Source organism: Oncorhynchus mykiss, chromosome 17 (genome assembly GCF_057628025.1).
Source record: "Oncorhynchus mykiss isolate SJ-2025 chromosome 17, ASM5762802v1, whole genome shotgun sequence".
Classification (NCBI taxonomy): Eukaryota; Metazoa; Chordata; class Actinopteri; order Salmoniformes; family Salmonidae; genus Oncorhynchus; species Oncorhynchus mykiss.
The window spans coordinates 65739686-65757954 of NC_143038.1; the positions used below are offsets into that span (position 1 = coordinate 65739686).

Consider the following 18269-nt stretch of genomic DNA (forward strand, 5'->3'; position numbering starts at 1 on the left):
TGTGTAAATTCCTCGGCAGGAAACATACAGTAATATAATAACAATAATACGGATTAAGTTTAATGTTTGTTTAGACTAAATGTTAACAATGATATTATTATTGTTGTTGTTGTGTTATTATTAATATTGTTGTTGTAATTATTACTACTTTATTAATTGTATTCTACAGGTCTCATATAACACTTCATTTTGTATGCATTATCTATTCCACCGGCTTTGTAGCAAAGTAGTCTAATAATAGACATAGAAAGTTGAGCAAAACAAGTCATGTGATATTTACTGATACTATAAACATGTTACTGCATAGTTCATGTTGTAATTTTATGTGGCACGGCCAGAGAACAAAAGGCAACTTCAAAGAATAATTATATATTGATAAAGACTTCTCTGGAATATCCTGCAGTAAAAGTCATGGGGGTGGAGATTTGAGTGGAGGCACTGCCCCCAAGTATTTTGATTGACGGTACCCAATGGCTCCTCCTTGAACGTTTTTTTCTTCGTTTTCCAGTGTAGTGCGTTCATTGATTTCATACCAAAGTCATACTTAACATTCCACTTACACTGTCAAACCAGGAGAAATATTACTGAAAACTATAAGGCGCCAAAAAAATAAATAGTATAAAAATAAGTAAGTTATCTTCGCTTTTGTGAGAAGGGGTGACTTCCAAAAAAAGGTGAGTAAGCATGAATTTGTTCCCTTTGTTTAAGAGCTTTCGGTGAAGTTTTCATGCTCTCATGGTGAAGTTTTCAGATCATTGTCATTTTTTGCATTTTTCCATGGAACTCCTTGCCTTTGGGAAGGAAGAAAATAACGGATTGATCGGCTATATAAATTGTGTGTGACTTTTTTTTGTGTGCAGGACATCTTTGCTAAGATTTAACTTTATTGACTCTACTCATTGACAATCATAAGACGTTAGTAGGCTAATGCTTTCTTTGTCATAACTATGGGACAACAAGCATGTTTCCTTTCTTTTTCATACAGCTGCTTGGATCCTGATCACTTTCCTCCTAACTTGTTCTCCATAAGAATCAAGTCTTTACATACCCGAGGATTGACAGACAGAAAAAGGCAAATTGGAGGAATACATAACTCGATATTTTACGCGCTGTTTTACTGCACCCCATAGGTAAGTGAATCACCCAATTTGGTAACATTGTGTCGATGAGAAGAGGCCATATACGAGCACCCCAACCAATGCATATTGCTAGCTGCTGTTGCATCTTTAGAAGTTGACATTTCAGTAACCAAAAACATATTGTGTCAATTAACCAAAAACATATACGCGCTACAAGGCCTAGGTCAAGAATACACATTTATTTCATCGTATTGTTCATCTTATTATTATCTATTATGTTATGTGTTCAATACAGGTTTACAGTTTATTTTCTTCAGAAAATGGAAACACTGACAAAACGAATCTCAGTTTCACGCAACACATATATACTGCTGATCTTGCTACATTTTGACATGGTTATTTATGCATGTTAATAATATATTTAAATATACAACAGAGACTAAATATAGCAATCATATCATAACACATCATAACTTTAGGACACACACCAGAACACCCTCTACACGCACTGTTGTCTACAAACTTTCAGATTTACTTAGGACACATGGAAAGTATTTTCTATTCTTGTCCAAAACACATTAAACGTCTGTTTTAATTTTTTATTTAGTATTCATTTGTATTTGGATGTGCCTTAATGAATGATGCATTATTAATTTATGTGTATCCCTTACTGACTTTGATGAGAAGGATTCTAGAATGTTACATGTTGTTTCAAGACACTACTCCACAGTCTAAACAGTCTGACAAATGGACAGTAGTATTTTTATTAATACTTGTGAAATTATATCATCCAATAGTTTAGAGTCTCAGATTAAACCCCTATTACCGCTGTGTCAATGCTCCATACATGTATGCTACTTGACAATTAGATGCATCATCATCTCACTTTAATAACAGTTTGGACAGCCAAATTAGTGCAGATTTCTAATCAAAACATTTCGCGGTAGCCTACTGACGCTATTTCAAGAAAACCGTATTCTTTCCAACAGTTTCTTTCAACCATCCTTTCTGTTGTATGGGTAAATAATGTTTAAGTAAGGGGTTTGTATTTTAGAGTTGTGGATCTTTCTCTTCCACAGGGACCAGTGACGTTTCACTGGAAATCCTTATATTAGGATTTTCAATGCATGGAAATTGTTTATAATTCTAATTCTAATTGTATGACTGTATAAATACCTCTTCAAGCATCACACGTTCATGGTGTACTGTTGGTTAAGATTGGGTAAACAGACTTTTCCAGTTTTGCTTATTAGAAATACAAAAATCTGTGCGATGCTTTACTTAGGATTTATTATTGTTGTTCTTTCTTAACAATCGTGTAAACAGGTGTACACAACAATGCTACAGCACATTCAGTGTCATTCAAAAGGTTTGGCCAAAAAATAGAATGTTGTCTTTCAGGTTTCTCGCTACGTAATTTTAATAGCCTGTTAACATTTACGGTTGACATTATAGGCATGTTCTGTGTCTTTGTTATATCTCAGACTGTCAAACTTTCCTACGTTACATTCAAATGGTAAATAAGCCATTCACTCTGAAACGAGAACAGATTATTACAAAATATTTGACACGACTCGAAAGATACAGCCAGTCAATCACCATTTGGTCAAACGATACGAAGCAATCACACCAAATCACAATTTAGGGCTTGTTTATAATTGACATACGAACACAGTTGACAGAATGGATCCATACAGAGTTACAAAGGCTAGTCCCAGGTCATCTGCATCCTCGATGCCCAGCTGTAAGTCTTTCAGATGGACTGAGTAGCCCAAGTTGTTGAAGCACTGCAGGCACTCCCAGTCACAGTTGCACCTTCTCTGACTCTCGAAGAGATAGACCAGTGTTTGCCTATACAGTCTCCAGTACAGATTGAAGTTGACATACAGTATTTGGTTGAGATTGTGATAAAAGTGTTGCCTAATAGAACTAGTACTACAGCTATAATATAGTAAGTGTAGTGCGTGATGTCTGTTGGAGCATTGTGGCAATATGAGTTTCAGTATAGGGAAACAGTATTTATTCTGACAGAGGGACATAGAGTCAACAGGTTGAAGGGACATTTTTGGAATTGTTTTTATAAAAAAAAATATATATATATATAATTAACTAGGCAAGTCAGTTAATGACAGCCTACACTGGCCAAACCCAGACGACGCTGTGCCAATTGTGCGCCGCCCTATGGGACTCTCAATCACAGCCGGTTGTGATACAGCCTGGATTCGAACCAGGGTGTCTGTAGTGACACCACTGAGATGCAGTGCCTTAGACCGCTGTGCCACTCTGGAGTTTATACCCTAAAACAGGGAAGTGTGTCTGGTGAATCACACTGAACAAAAATATAAATGCAACATGTAAAGTGTTGGTCTCATGTTTCATGAGCTGAAATATAATATACCAGAAATTTTACATACACGCAAAAAACGTATTTCTCAAATTTTGTGCACAAATTTGTTTATGTCTCTGTTAGTGATCATTTCTCCTTTGCCAAGATAATCTATCCAACTGAGAGATGTGGCATATCAAGAAGCTGATTAAACAGCATTATCATTACACAGGTGCACCTTGTGCTGGGGACAATAAAAAGCCACACTAGTTTTGTCACACAACACAATGCCACAGATGTCTCAAGTTTTGATGGATCGTGCAATTGGCATGCTGACTGCAGGAATGTCCACCAGAGCTGTTGCCAAATAATTAAATGTTAATTTCTCTACCATACACTGCCTCCCAACGTCGTTTTAGGGAATTTGGCAGTACGTCCAACCGGCCTCACAACAACAACACGTGAATGGTGTCGTGTGGATGAGTCATTTGCTGATGTCAATGTTGTGAACAGAGTGCCCTGTGGCATTGGTTGGGTTATGGTATGGGCAGGCATAAGCTATGGACAAAGAACACAATCGATGACAATTTGAATGCACAGAGATACTGTGACGCGATCCTGAGGTCCATTGTTGTGCCATTTATCCACTGCCATCACCTCATGTTTCAGCATTATAATGCACGGCCCCATGTCGCAATGATCTATACACAATTCCTGGATGCTGAAAATGTCCCAGTTCTTCCATGGCCTGCAGACTCACCAGACATGTCACCCATTGAGCATGGGGATTGGGATGCTCTGGAGCGACGTGTACGACAGCGTGTTCCAGTTCTCGCCAATATCCAGCAACTTCTCACAGCCATTGAAGAGGAGTGGGACAACAGGCCACAATAAACAGCCTGATCAACTCTATGCGAAGGAGATGTGTCGCTTTGCACGAGGAAAATGGTGGTCACACCAGATACTGACTGGTTTTCTGATCCACACCCCTACTTTTGTTTTACGGTATCTGTGTCTAACAGATGCATATCTGTATTTCCTTATGTAAACTGTTACATGTTGTGTTCATACTTTTGTTCAGTATACTTCCATATATTAGAGGTGATGCCTTACATGCTGACTACACCGCTCGCGTCGCGTGTCCGAGTGATATATATATTTACACATACATGTTATTCAGTCACTGCACCCACACTGCTTGCGCGCGTCAACGAGCATCTGCGTAGCCAGTCGCTAAAATAGAACTTGGTTTGATTTGTGAGGATTGACACGCTGCGAATCACGCCTCTGCCATCTCCTCATTGATTTTTAGGAGCATATACCCACGTGCCATCTCCTCATTGTTTTTTAGGAGCATATGCCCACATGGGTGATTGAAAGGTGAACTGAGGTCCACACTCCAGTCCAGTTGGTGGTGGTAATGCACCTTAAAGTTGGTTGCCAACCGCCATATAAAGTCCAAAGAAGAAGAAGCCTGAAGGAGGAGAGATGACGAGAAACTAACTCGGTTTACCCTTTTATCTGTGGATTAATTGTCAGAGTAGAGGACCTTGTGCATTTCAGGTAAAATAACAAACCAATGTTTATTTATATCCCAGGACAAATTAGTGAGCAACAGCAAGCTAGCTAAAATAGTTGGCATTTCAACCTGGTTGTCCTGATCGCGTCTGGTGTTCGTGGATAAAATCAACATGTGCTGGATGGCAGACGCCAGGGCGCAAGCTGTCTGGCCCACATATTATAGTGCAGCCTGCTTTGTATCATAGTAGTGCAACCAATAGTGCAACCAAACAAAAAAACAATCAGGCATATTTTACCCTACACTCTTAGAAAAAAAGGTGCTATCTAGAATCTAAAAGGGTTATTCGGCAGTCCCCATAGAACCCTTTTGAGTTCCAGTAGAACCCTTTTGGTGCCAGGCAGAACCCTTTTTGGTTCCATGTAAAACCCTTTCAATATAGAGTTCTATATGGATACCCAAAAGGGTTCTACCTAGAACCAAAAAGGGTTATACCTGCAACCAAAAAGGGCTACCCTATGGGGACAGCCGAATAACCCTTTTGGAACCCTTTTTTTTAGGCTTGACAGTGAAGTAATTGGAGCTACATGCACAAACAAGTAAAATACAGTTTTTTGGCCGTTATTAATAATTTATACACTTACTGGCAAAACATGGTGAAATGAAACCAGGGGAATAAAGTATTGTCTTTACCTATTTTGGGTGGTCCGTTATAAAACAGAACCCATCAGACCATAATTTGAAGTTACATGTTGTTGATTTCAGTTTCCTGTGGTAGAATTGTTTACTGCACTGTTGGAACTAGGAACACAAGCACTTCGCTACACCCGCAATAACATCTGCTAAATATGTGTATGTGACCAATAACATTTGATTGTAATCCAACGTGAACACTTGGGTGAAAGTTGAGATTGAAGATTGATCACACTTAATACCCTTTAATATCTACAAAGCTGGACCAAAATACTTTCTCTCTGAACATGTGGAAATAGAAGAAAGTAATGGAAGCATCCTTGGTGAATGAAGGTGTGATATTTTAGATGGGGATGGAGAAGAGGAGGGTAAATCTGCTGCTGTAACAGATCTTCTGTTCTCAGTGTGTTTATGCAACATGCAAGTAGTGGGCTAGTGCTCTTGATCTGCTCTCAGTCCCAATCAGCTCCTCTCAAACAAACTGCAACACTGCAACTCACTCTGAATCTATTCCATGGGCTAAGTATGTATATTTTTTTTACATCTTGCAGCTTTACTTTTAAGGCAAAAGGCCATAGCTGCCTGTCTGCTTTAAGGCTCCTGGTCAATTATTAGATTATTTGAACAATATCCTGTTAAAGTGACTCGTTTCTTTGTTGGTCTTCCTTGCTGTAGTTCCTCAGGCCATCGGTTGAAGCAATAATTTAATTAACCTGTTCCATCCCAGGTTCGACAAGCACTGAGCAGGGGCTTTTGTTTCAGAACAGAATGGAGGTAAGACTGTTAAGTGCAGATATTAAAAATACAGTTAGATCTCGAAGTTATTATTTTTGACGAGATATCGTGTATCTTTTTGTCAATATCGCAATATTATTTTTGCTCTAGTCGGCTGTACCTAGATCATACTGCAGTATTATTCCTTCATAGCTTGCTCTCCATGTTATTTTTTTTAAATAGGGAGCCAATTTGTCTTTAGCATTTTATTTCCATGACTGATCAAAACTTGTTTTCTCATGGCTCCCTCTTGGCCTTATGCAGCAGACATATTTGGAACATCGAATCGCAATAAAACCACAGAATCGAATTGCAATACATATAGAATTGTAAGAATCGTGAGAATCGCAATACATATCAAATTGTAAGAATCGTGAGAATCGCAATACATATCAAATTGGCACATAAGTATTGTTATAATATCGTATCGTGATGTCCCTGATATTTCCCAGCCCTACTTACAACATGTCATTTTCCAATGCAAAAGCTGATAGTATACAGTACCAGTCACAAGGTTGGACACACCTACTCATTTAAGGGTTTTTCTTTATTTTTTACTATTTTCTACATTGTAGAATAATAGTGAAGAGATCAAAACTGTGAAATAACACATGGAATCATGTACTAACCAAAAAGTGTTAAACAAATCAAAATATTTGTTATATTTGAGATTCTTCAAAGTAGTCATCCCTTTGCCTTGATGACAGCTTTGCACGCTCTTGGCATTCTCTAAACCAGCTTCACCTGGAATGCTTTTCCAACAGTCTTGAAGGAGGTCCCACTTATGCTGAGCACTTTTTGGCTACTTTTCCTTCAGTCTGCGGTCCAACTCATCCCACACCATCTCAATTGGGTTGGGGTGGGGTGATTGTGGAGGCCAGATCATCTGATGCAGCACTCCATCACTCTGCTTCTTGGTCAAATAGCCCTTTGGGGGGTGATGATGTGGCTATTTCATATTAAATTAGAACACAGCTACTGTCCAGGCATTCACTCAGATCTTCATGTATTTTACACGTTATGTGTCACTCTCTTGGGTAATTTAACAATGTAATCAGGGAAATCTTTTTTATGTTGCCACAACTGTGGTTTTAATGGTCATGAATAAAATGGGCTATTTTCTGTACTGCAATATAAACAGAGTCTATAATATTTGTGTTTTTTAAATCAACTTGCTCAGACAGCATATCATTTGAACATTTTATATTTTGTGTGCTACTATTCATCTTCTATATTCATCTACTATTTTGAAATGTACCTTCCTTGAAAATACAGTAGGTAGTTGTTTGTTACAGAGATTCTGGGCTGTTTCTAGGTCTATCTTTGCTGGCTATTTGAGTGCAACTTCACTGTAGGGCTGACCCCATTTAGTCGACTGGTCGATTGTTTGATCGATAGGCTGTTGGTCGACCAAGATATTTTTAGTCGAGCAGTCACAAATATATATATTTTTATGGCACCTGAGACACCTGTCTGATTCATTCCTGTCTGAGTGGACTAATCCATTGTGGAGGCCACGGAGATGGCACACCAGTATCACCAGTAGTACATTTACCATTAATTACCATAATTTCTCATCTACAATGTTTGTTTGGTTAAGGTAATTTATGTTAATGCTTTCAATATATTACTATTACAGTCTTTTACCGTTCTCATTGTCAGAGTGGACACGTTATTTGCAGACTGCACAACCTAGGCTACACTTGTGAGGAACACGTTTTGGTTTATTTCATTCCATTTACGAGTTGTCAATTTATTCATTGTATTTTGTTTGTAGTGCTCCTGTCAATATTGAGTAAGGACACGCACCTGATTTATACATAGAAGTAGGCCTAGGCTACCTGGCAAATGTAGGCCTATAAATGTTCCCGTTTGGCAGTGGTGGAAAAAGTACTCAATTGTCATTCATGAGTAAAAGTAAAGATACCTTAATAGCAAATAAAAGTAAAAGTGAATGTTACCCAGTAAAATAGATACTTCACCCAACTGCCATTTGAGGATCTGATACTATTTCTGATTATCTTAACTCACCACCACTGTGGAGCTTCTTTTCTTCACCTCAAACAGCAAGAAAACAAAGTCTGTTTTTTACATACATTGAGAATGACAATAGTTCCTCAAGTTCCTTGCAGACAGATCATGCATAGCCAATGTGATTTATAGTCTATTTATTTTTATCAGGATATTTTCGTTTTTCGTTTTTTTTTTTGTCGGGACAACCCTACTTCACTGGTTTGTGTTGAAGCCACAGAAGAATGACTAATGAGCTCTACCCATTTGTGCAGACGTTGGATGCCTTTTAGCACCATCCCCAGAAGTGGTCTTCCAAATGGTGGCACTTACCTTTCTGTCAACAGAGGTCTGAACAAATACCACTTGTGACTGTTGCAAACACACAGATAGAGCCTCAGAGCAAACTGGCCTTTACAAGATGGTATAACATCTAACTCAGGCCTCAAGAGTGCATATTAGTTGTATCATTAAGGATATTAATTTGGGAAACTTAATTTAACCTTTTACTGCAATGGGCTAAATCAGGATCACACAGTGTTTCTTGGTAGTCAAATCTACTTTGAAACAAAAGTATACACCTCTCACACATGGTTATGGGCTTAAAAGAAGACACCTGTACCATGTCAGGTATAGAGTTTAAATGTATTCAATTCTAAGTTTGCATCCCAACATTACAACATATATACAGTTGAAGTCAGAAGTTTACATACACTTAGGTTGGAGTCATTAAAACTTGTTTTTCAACCACTCCACACATTTCTTGTTAACAAACTATAGTTTTGGCAAGTTGGTTAGGACATCTACTTTGTGCATGACACAAGTAATTTTTCCAACAATTGTTTACCTGCAGATTATTTCACTTATATTTAATTCACTCTATCACAATTCCAGTGGGTCAGAAGTTTACATCCACTAAGTTGACTGTGCCTTTAAACAGCTTGGAAAAATTCCAGAAAAGTATGTAATGGCTTTAGAAGCTTCTGATAGGCTAATTGACATCATTTGAGTCAATTGGAGGTGTACATGTGGATGTATTTCAAGGACCACCTTCAAACTCAGTGCCTCTTTGCTTGACATCATGGGAAAATCCAAATAAATCAGCCAAGACCTCAGAAAAACATTGTAGACCTCCACAAGTCTGGTTCATCATTGGGAGCAATTTCCAAATGCCTGAAGGTACCATGTTCATCTGTACAAACAATAGTGCGCAAGTATAAACACCATGGGACCACGCTGCCGTCATACCGCTCAGGAAGGAGACGTGTTCTGTCTCCTAGAGATGAATGTACTTTGGTGCGAAAAGTGCAAATCAATCCCAGAACATCAGCAAAGACCTTGTGAAGACGCTGGAAGTAACCGGTACAAAAGTATCTATATCCACAGTAAAACGAGTCTGATATTGACAAATCCTGAAAGGCCTCTCATCAAGGAAGAAGCCACTGCTCCATAACCGCCATAAAAAAGTCAGACTACGGTTTGCAACTGCACATGGGGACAAAGATCATACTTTTTGGAGAAATCTCCTCTGGTCTGATGAAAGAAAAATTGAACTGTTTGACCATAATGACCACTGTTATGTTTGGAGGAAAAAGGGGGAGGCTTGCAAGCCGAAGATCACCATCCCAACCGTGAAACACGGGGGTGGCAGCATCATGTTGTGGGGGTGCTTTGCTGCAGGAGGGACTGGTGCACTTCACAAAATAGATGGCATGATGAGGATGGAAAATTATGTGTATTTATTGAAGCAACATCTCAAGACATCAATCAGGAAGTTAAAGCTTGGTCGCAAATGGGTTTTCCAAATGGAAAATGACCCCAAGCATACTTTCAAAGTTGTGGCAAATGGCTCAAGGACAACACAGTCAAGGTGTTGGAGTGGCCATCACAAAGCCCTGACCTCAATCCTATAGAAAAATGTGTCGGCAGAACTGAAAAAGCCTGTGCATGCAAGGAGGCCAACAAACCTGACTCAGTTACACCAGCTCTGTCAGGAGGAATGGGCCAAAATTCACCCAACTTATTGTGGGAAGCTTGTGGAAGGCTACCTGAAATGTTTGACCCAAGTTAAACAATTTAAAGGCAATGTTACCTAATACTAATTGAGTGTATGTAAACTTCTGACCCAATGGGAATGTAATGAAATAAATAAAAGCTGAAATAAATCATTCTCTCTACTATTATTCTGACATTTCACATTCTTAAAATAAAGTGGTGATCCTAACTGACCTAAGATAGGGCATTTTTACTTGGATTAAATGTCAGGAATTGTGAAAAACTGAGTTTAAATGTATTTGGCTAAGGTTTATGTAAACTTCTGACTTCAACTGTATACTATATATTAGAGGTCGACCGATTATGATTTTTCAATACCGATACCAATTATTGGAGGCCGAAAAAAGCTGATACCGATTAATCAGACAATTTTTTTATATTTTTATTTGTAATAATGACAATTACAACAATATTGAATGAACACTTATTTTAACTTAATATAATACATCAATAAAATCAATTTAGCCTCAAGTAAATAATTAAACATGTTCAATTTGGTTCAAATAATGTAAAAACAAAGTGTTGGAGAAGAAAGTAAAAGTGCAATATGTGCTATGTAAGAAAGCTAACGTTTCAGTTCCTTGCTCAGAACATGAGAACATATGAAAGCTGGTGTTTCCTTTTAACATGAGTCTTCAATATTCCCAGGTAAGAAGTTTTAGGTTGTAGTTATTATAGGAATTATAGGACTATTTCCCTCTATACCATTTGTATTTCATTAACCTTTGACTATTAGATGTTCTTATAGGCACTTTAGTATTGCCAGTGTAACAGTATAGCTTCCGTCCCTCCCCTCGCTCCTCCCTGGGCTCGAACCAGCAACACAACAACAACAGCCACCCTCGAAGCAGCGTTACCCATGCAGAGCAAGGGGAACAACTACTAGAAGGCTCAGAGCGAGTGACGTTTGAAATGCTATTAGCGCGTGCTAACTAGCTAGCCATTTCACTTCGGTGACACCAGCCTCATCTCGGGAGTTGATAGGCTTGAAGTCATAAACAGCGCAATGCTTGACGCACAACGAAGAGCTGTTGGCAAAACACACAAAAGTGCTGTTTGAATGAATGTTTACGAGCCTGCTTCTGCCTACCACTCAGTCAGAGACTTAGCTACTTGTATGCTCAGTCAGATTATATGCAACTGTAACAGTATAACTTTAAATCGTCCCCTTGCCCATACCCGGGCTCGAACCAGGGACCCTCTGCACTCATCAACAACAGTCACCCACGAAGCATCGTTACCCATCGCTCCACAAAAGCCGCGGCCCTTGCAGGGCAAGTGACGTCACCGATTTAAACGCTATTTAGCGCGCACCACCGCTAACTATTTCACATCCGTTACACTCACTCCCCTTTTGACCTCCTCCTTTTCCGCAGCAACCAGTGATCCGGGTCAACAGCATCAATGTAACAGTATAAACCGTCCCCTCGCCCATACCCGGGCTCCTCTGCACACATCAACAACAGTCACCCACGAAGGATCGTTACCCATCGCTCCACAAAAGCCGCGGCCCTTGCAGAGCAAGGGGAACCACTACTTCAAGGTCTCAGAGCAAGTGACGTCACCGGTTGAAACGCTATTTAGCGCGCACCACGCTAACTATTTCACATCCGTTACACAACGCAGGACACACTAGATAATATCTAGTAATATCATCAACCATGTGTAGTTAACTAGTGATTATGATTGATTGTTTTTTATAAGATAAGTTTAATGCTAGCTAGCAACTTACCTTGGCTTACTGCATTCGCGTAACAGGCAGTCTCCTTGTGGAGTTCCAACGAGAGAGAGGCAGGTCGTTATTGCGTTGGACTAGTTAACTGTAAGGTTGTAAGATTGGATCCCCTGAGCTGACAAGGTGAAAATCTGTCGTTCTGCCCCTGAACGAGGCAGTTAACCCACCGTTCCTAGGCCGTCATTGAAAATAAGAATGTGTTCTTAACTGACTTGCCTAGTTAAATAAAGGTATAATTTTTTTATTTTTTTTAAATAAAATAAAATAAATCGGCAAATCGGCGCCCAAAAATACCGATTTCCGATTGTTATGAAAACTTGAAATCGGATTCGACCTCTACTATATATGCAAAGGTTTGTGGACACCCCTTAAAATTAGTTGATTTAACATCATTTTGTACACCTGTCAGCAACAGGTATGGCTAAAATAGATGAATCCATACATTTGAAGGGGTGTCCACATACTTTTGTATAAATAGTGCATAACAAAACTGTTTGACATAGAAACACAGGATTTTCGTTGGGTTTCATTTTTTATTTTTTTATTATGAAATTCTGAAAAATATTAATAACATTCCACCCATGAGGCCACGAGGTCATTTGCCTGCAGGAACGGGCTACAGCCCAGTTCAATCCTCTATGATTTGGTTATAAACATACCGTATTTGATGCTATCCTTTTTTCCAGAGTCCAATTCAATGTACCCCTCTGCAATTACTGTGTCTTAGTAGCCTAATTACAATACCATTAATCAACATTTGATTAAAGTTAATGCATTGAGTGCATGGGCTTGTTTACATATTCTCCAAATTCAGCAAGGTCCTATCTAACAGATAAGACTTCTGGCCTCCCCGACTACTCAATGGAGGCGCTTGGGAGTGACCTAGAACAGGAAAGCCTTTGTGTCCGTTTGTCCCAAATGGCTAAAAATTTCGGTTGCTCTTGTTGTGACCAGCTCCAAATCTCTAATGTACGTATCCAGAAAATGACAACAGAACTCTGTGGGCCCAATGACCCATGCTCCATATAGCAATGAACAGGATGTATCATGCATCTGTTTGTTAGTTTGGGTTTCTAGCTGGTGTTCATTATAAATGACGGAGGCAACAATCTGGGCATGGCTATATGGGATCTAGTCCTATGCCTGATGTGTGTGGCCATTGTGTTGGAGTGGTTCTCCATTGACTTTAAGGGGCACTCACTCATACGAAGCCTTGCTCTTAGTCCCTACCATCATAGTGTTGATTTGGAGGACGACCCTTTAAAACCAAACCACACACTTACTGAACAATTTAGACCATACTAAGCATCATACTTGTCTAGAAGTGTTGTTTAAAGGATTTCATTTTAAAATGATGATCACCTCTAGGTTTGGGTTTGAAAGTTTGTTCCTTTATTTATTAAAAACCCCTCCCTCTCTCTTCTCAACCTCCTTATTGTTCTTGCAATGCAAATACCACATTTTAGCTATGTAGCCAGACTCCATAATTGATATGGGTAGATGAGTGGCCTTATTAGCGTGTATACTTGTGCATAAATTACGCATGTCGTAAAAGTTTCACAGATTAGGGCACCAAACCGCTGGTCTCACCACAGAATGACCAACTCAGGCGAGGAGGAGAGGATGACTGCTCTGCAACGCTCCCTGGAAAATGTCAGATTAAACTGCTGAATCAGGCTGTAAAAGAAGCAGTCCTGGCGCTCTCTGCTTTGTCAGTCTTTCCTCTGTTTGTGGGCCAGATTAAGGCTTTACTCCATGGGGCCCGTAGGTAGCCAAGCGGTTAAGAGGGGGCAGTAACCGAAAGGTCGCTGGTTTGAATCCCCGTGCCGACTAGGTGAAAAATCTGTAGATTGAGCAAGGCACCAAACCCTAATTGCACATTTAAGTTGCTCTGGATATGTGTGTTTGCTAAATGACTAAAATCAAATAAAAGACACTGAGGTAGACCCTAGTCTGTGTTGTACTAGGAAAGGGGTATACCTAGTCAGTTACACATCTGAATACCTTCAACCAACCTTTGAATCAGAGAGGTGCCTTAATTGAGGTCCACGTCATCAGTGCCCAGGGAGCAGTTGTTGTTGGGGGTTAACTGTCTTGCCCATGGGCAGAACGGCCGATTTTTATACCTTGCCGGCCTGGGGATTCAAACCAGTGACTTTTCGTTCTCAATGCTCTTAACCGCTAGGCTACCTGCTGCTATTCGTCAATTACTGCCCCATTCAGGCCCTGGCTTGATGTTTTGTACTTCAAGGAATACTTTTTTCATGTGTCAAGGCAGATTGTGAAAGATTGAAATGTTATATCTCCTTCTGTTAGACTTGGAAATCTGTTGTTTGATTTCAGACTTTTCCATCTCAAGCATGCCTTTTTGGGGGAATTCGAAATGGTATCAAGCTGTGAACTGCCTTACTGACTATAAATATAAGCCCCTCTACCCTCTCTCTCTTTCTGCCTCACTCTCTCTTTTCCCTACTCTCTCTCTCTCTCTCTCTCTCTCTCTCTCTCTCTCGCTCTCTCTCTCTATCTCTCTCTCTCTCTCTCTCTCTTTCTGCCTCACTCTCTCTTTTCCCTACTCTCTCTCTCTCTCTCTCTCTATCTCTCTCTCTCTCTCTCTCTCTCTCTCTGTCTCTCCTTCTCTTTTTCCTCTCTCTATCTCCCTTCCCTCCCTCTGCCTCTTGCTGTGTGAGCTGTTGGTCGTCCAGCCCTCCTCTCACCCTCAGCCCTGATTGTTTCCTGAGAGCTGTGCCAAAGAGGAAGTAGGAGGAAGTTATTGGAGGAGCTGGAGAGAATTTATTAGGGCAAAACACAGACAGGGGAGGGAAGAGGAGGGGGAGGGACAGCTCCTCTAGTGCTCTGAGATGGGGCTCTCATACTCTTGGGAGTCTAGGAGGGGAGGGAGTTAGGGAGGGAGGGTTGGCAGTGTCTTGGCCCTCTCTCCGTCTCTTTCCTCTCAGAGGCAAGACTCGACTAGGCTACTCAATAGGCATCTCACTTTCCTTTTCAACTGTTGAAATGGAACATTTTTAAATGGATTTAAACCTGTGTGTGTACTGTAACCCAGTGGTAAAATAAGCTGCCTTTGATTAGAGAGAGGAAGAGCAAGAGTGTGTATCTGTGTCTGTGTGTGTCTGTGTGTGTGGGCTGGTCAAGGGTAAGGCAGTGTCTCCAGCCCTGTCAAGAGAGTCAAAAATGTTTACTGTAACTGTAATCTGACCTAAGAGAGCAGCTGCTCCTTCAATCGCCAAGTCCTGTTGTTCTCTTCGTCAAGTGTGTGTTTGTGAGGCCCGTAGTGTGTGGGTGTCTCCGAGAAAGAGAGAGAATGAGCATCTGTGTGTAATTGTGTTTGAGAATATGCCCTTCAGCCATGAGAATGGGATTTATTTTAGGGGATTGTGTGCAGAAAGAGAGAAAAATCTGGATGGTCTGTCTGTCTGTCTGTCTGTCTGTCTGTCTAGTATTGGTGAAAGATGGGTGTGTGCAGCGCTTTGGGTCTGACCTCAGGGGTCATCTTTCCCTCACCAGCAAGTGTCCCAGCTGCAACAGCAGTCCTAACAATGCCTGCATTCTGACACACAGGAACAATCTGACTAAAAGCATTATGAATAAATGGGAGGGAAGACCATGCAGTCCACCAACATGTACCATTTTTAAGTTGTTTAGTAGACACTCTTATCCAGAGCAACTAGGGTTAAGTGCCTTGTTCAAGGGCACAGCCACAGATAGTCCACTTTGCCAGCTCCAGATTCAAACCAGCAACCATACAGTTACTGGCCCAACACTCTAAACCACTAGACTATCTGCCATCCTTTTTCCCTGCAAACAATAATGTGTCATTAGGATGACCCCGGGACATCACGAAATGGTCACCTAAAGCCATCAGGAAGTGTCATGGTCCATTGGAGGTTTTTGTCCAGTTCCCGGTTTGTCCCAGAGACATCACCAGATGGTCACAAAGAAACACCCCCCCACCCCCCCACACTCCAAAAAAGACATGTTTTACCCAGTGCATGCGCACCCTAGTTTCATTACACATCACACCATGCAGAGCTTGTCATCCACGATGGCGTAGCAGTTCAGACGTCTTCGTCTTGTCGTGCGTGTCCCGTGTATATATGTTTTTTTCCCCCTTCGTATATAATTTTAACCTCCGTTTCAACATACTCTCCTGCAACCCGCCTCACCCAATGTGGTATGGATCTGCTATTTTCTATACTTTAGAACCGGAACCCCCAACAGAAGCTAGCCAGCTAACTAGCTACCAGCTAATAGTCAGTTAGCCACTGCTAGTGGTCATTAGCTAACCTTTGCCTGGTCAACTCCTGCCAGTCTGCACTGCGCAATTCAACCCAGAGCATACCGGACTGCTTTTTCTCCACATCTCCGGTTTCCTACCGCAAGCTCTGAATCTTTTCACCTGGATCAGCGCAGCTAGCTAGCTGCTATCCAAGTGACTACCCCCTGGCTAAAGTCTCTGTCCCAAAGCAAGCACCAGTGAGCCTGGAACTAGCCTCATGCTAGGCCCATCTCCTGGCTAGCTGAAGAGGTCCATCAGCCAATCCTTAGGCTACAATACATTTTTTGCCAATTGGCCTGGACCCCTTTTATTGGCGACACGAAGCCCCGCCGATTCCACCACGACTGGGCTACCGACGTTATCCGCCTGAGGGGTTTCAACAGGCTCCTCTGTCGCAACGTCCCCTGAAGGCCCATCCACTAGCCTGATAACCGGGGCTCGTAAGCTGTCTAGAACATATTGGACTGTTAGCTGAAGAGGACATTCATCCAATTTCTTGGGTTACAATACCTATTTTGCCAATTGGCCTGGAGCCTTTTGCTGCCTACACGGAGCCCTGCCAATCCAACACGACTGATCTGCCGACGTCCCCCTAAGGCCCTTCTGCTAGACTGATCTGCCGATGTAACCGTTCGAGGGGGCTACAACAGACTTCTTCCGTCACGACGTCCCCCTAAGGCCCTTCTGCTAGCCTGCTAGCCCCGGTCTGCTAGCTGTTTGAATCGCCGTGTTTCCAGCTTGCCTAGCTTCCCACTGGTCCCTATAATCACTCGGCTATGCATGCCTCTCCCTAATGTCAATATGTCATTGCTGTTATGGTGAGTGATTATTGTCTTACTTCACTGTAGAGACTCCAGTCCTGCTGAATATGCCTTAGCTAGCCCTTTTGTTTCACCTCCCACACATGCGGTGACGTCACCTGGTTTAAATGGTGTCTCTAGAGACAAAACCTCTCTCATTGTCACTCAATGCCTAGGTTTACCTACACTGTATTCACATCCTACCATACCCTTGTCTGTACTGTACATTATGCCTTGAATCTATTCTTCCACGCCCAGAAACCTGTTCCTTTTACTCTCTGTTCCGAACGCACTGTAACCGTAAAAGCCTTGGTTTAATGCATGTTAATATTAGAAGCCTCCCCGTAAGTTTGTTTTAGTCACTGCTTTAGCACACTCTGCCAACCCAGATTTCCTAGCCCTGTCTGAATCCTGGCTTAGGAAGTCCACCAAAAATCCAGAAATTTCCATCCCTAACTATAACATTTTCCGGCAAGAAAGAACTGCCAAAGGGGTCGGAGTTGCAATCTACTGCAGAGAGAGCCTGCAGAGTTTTGTCATACTATCCAGGTTTGTGCCCAAACTATTCGAGCTTCTACTTCTAAAAATCCACCTTTCCAGAAACAAGTCTCTCACCGTTGCCGCTAGTTATAGACCACCTCTGCCCCCAGATGTGACCTGTACACCATATGTGAATTGAATGCCTCCCATCTATCTTCAGAGCTCGTACTGTTAGGTGACTTAAACTGAGACATGCTTAACACCCCGGCCGTCCTACAATCTAAGCTAGATGCCCCCAGTCTCACACAAATTATCAATGAACCTACCAGGTACAACCCCAAATCTGTAAATATGAGCACCCTCATAGATATCATCCTGACCAACCTGCCCTCTAAATACACCTCTGCTGTCTTCAACCAGGATCTCAGTGATCACTGCCTCATTGCCTGCGTCTGTAATGGGTCTGTGGTCAAAATGACCACCCCTCATCACTGTCAAATGCTC

At 41.2% G+C, this 18269-nt stretch overlaps 1 protein-coding gene across 11 annotated transcripts in view; it reads left to right on the top strand.

Annotated features, from left to right (window-relative positions):
• The first annotated feature begins 455 nt into the window (after positions 1-455).
• The window catches only part of LOC110494715 (transcriptional enhancer factor TEF-5), a 73402-nt gene continuing 55588 nt past the window's right edge, over positions 456-18269 (top strand). For 10 of the 11 annotated variants that reach the window (XM_090206329.1, XM_021570009.3, XM_021570014.3 and 7 more), the window contains exons 1-2: positions 456-674; positions 986-1130. The gene's annotated coding sequence lies outside the window, so the exon portion shown is untranslated. Of the gene's footprint in view, positions 675-985; positions 1131-18269 lie in introns of those variants that run through there. The other variant, XM_090206327.1, reaches the window with a different exon arrangement.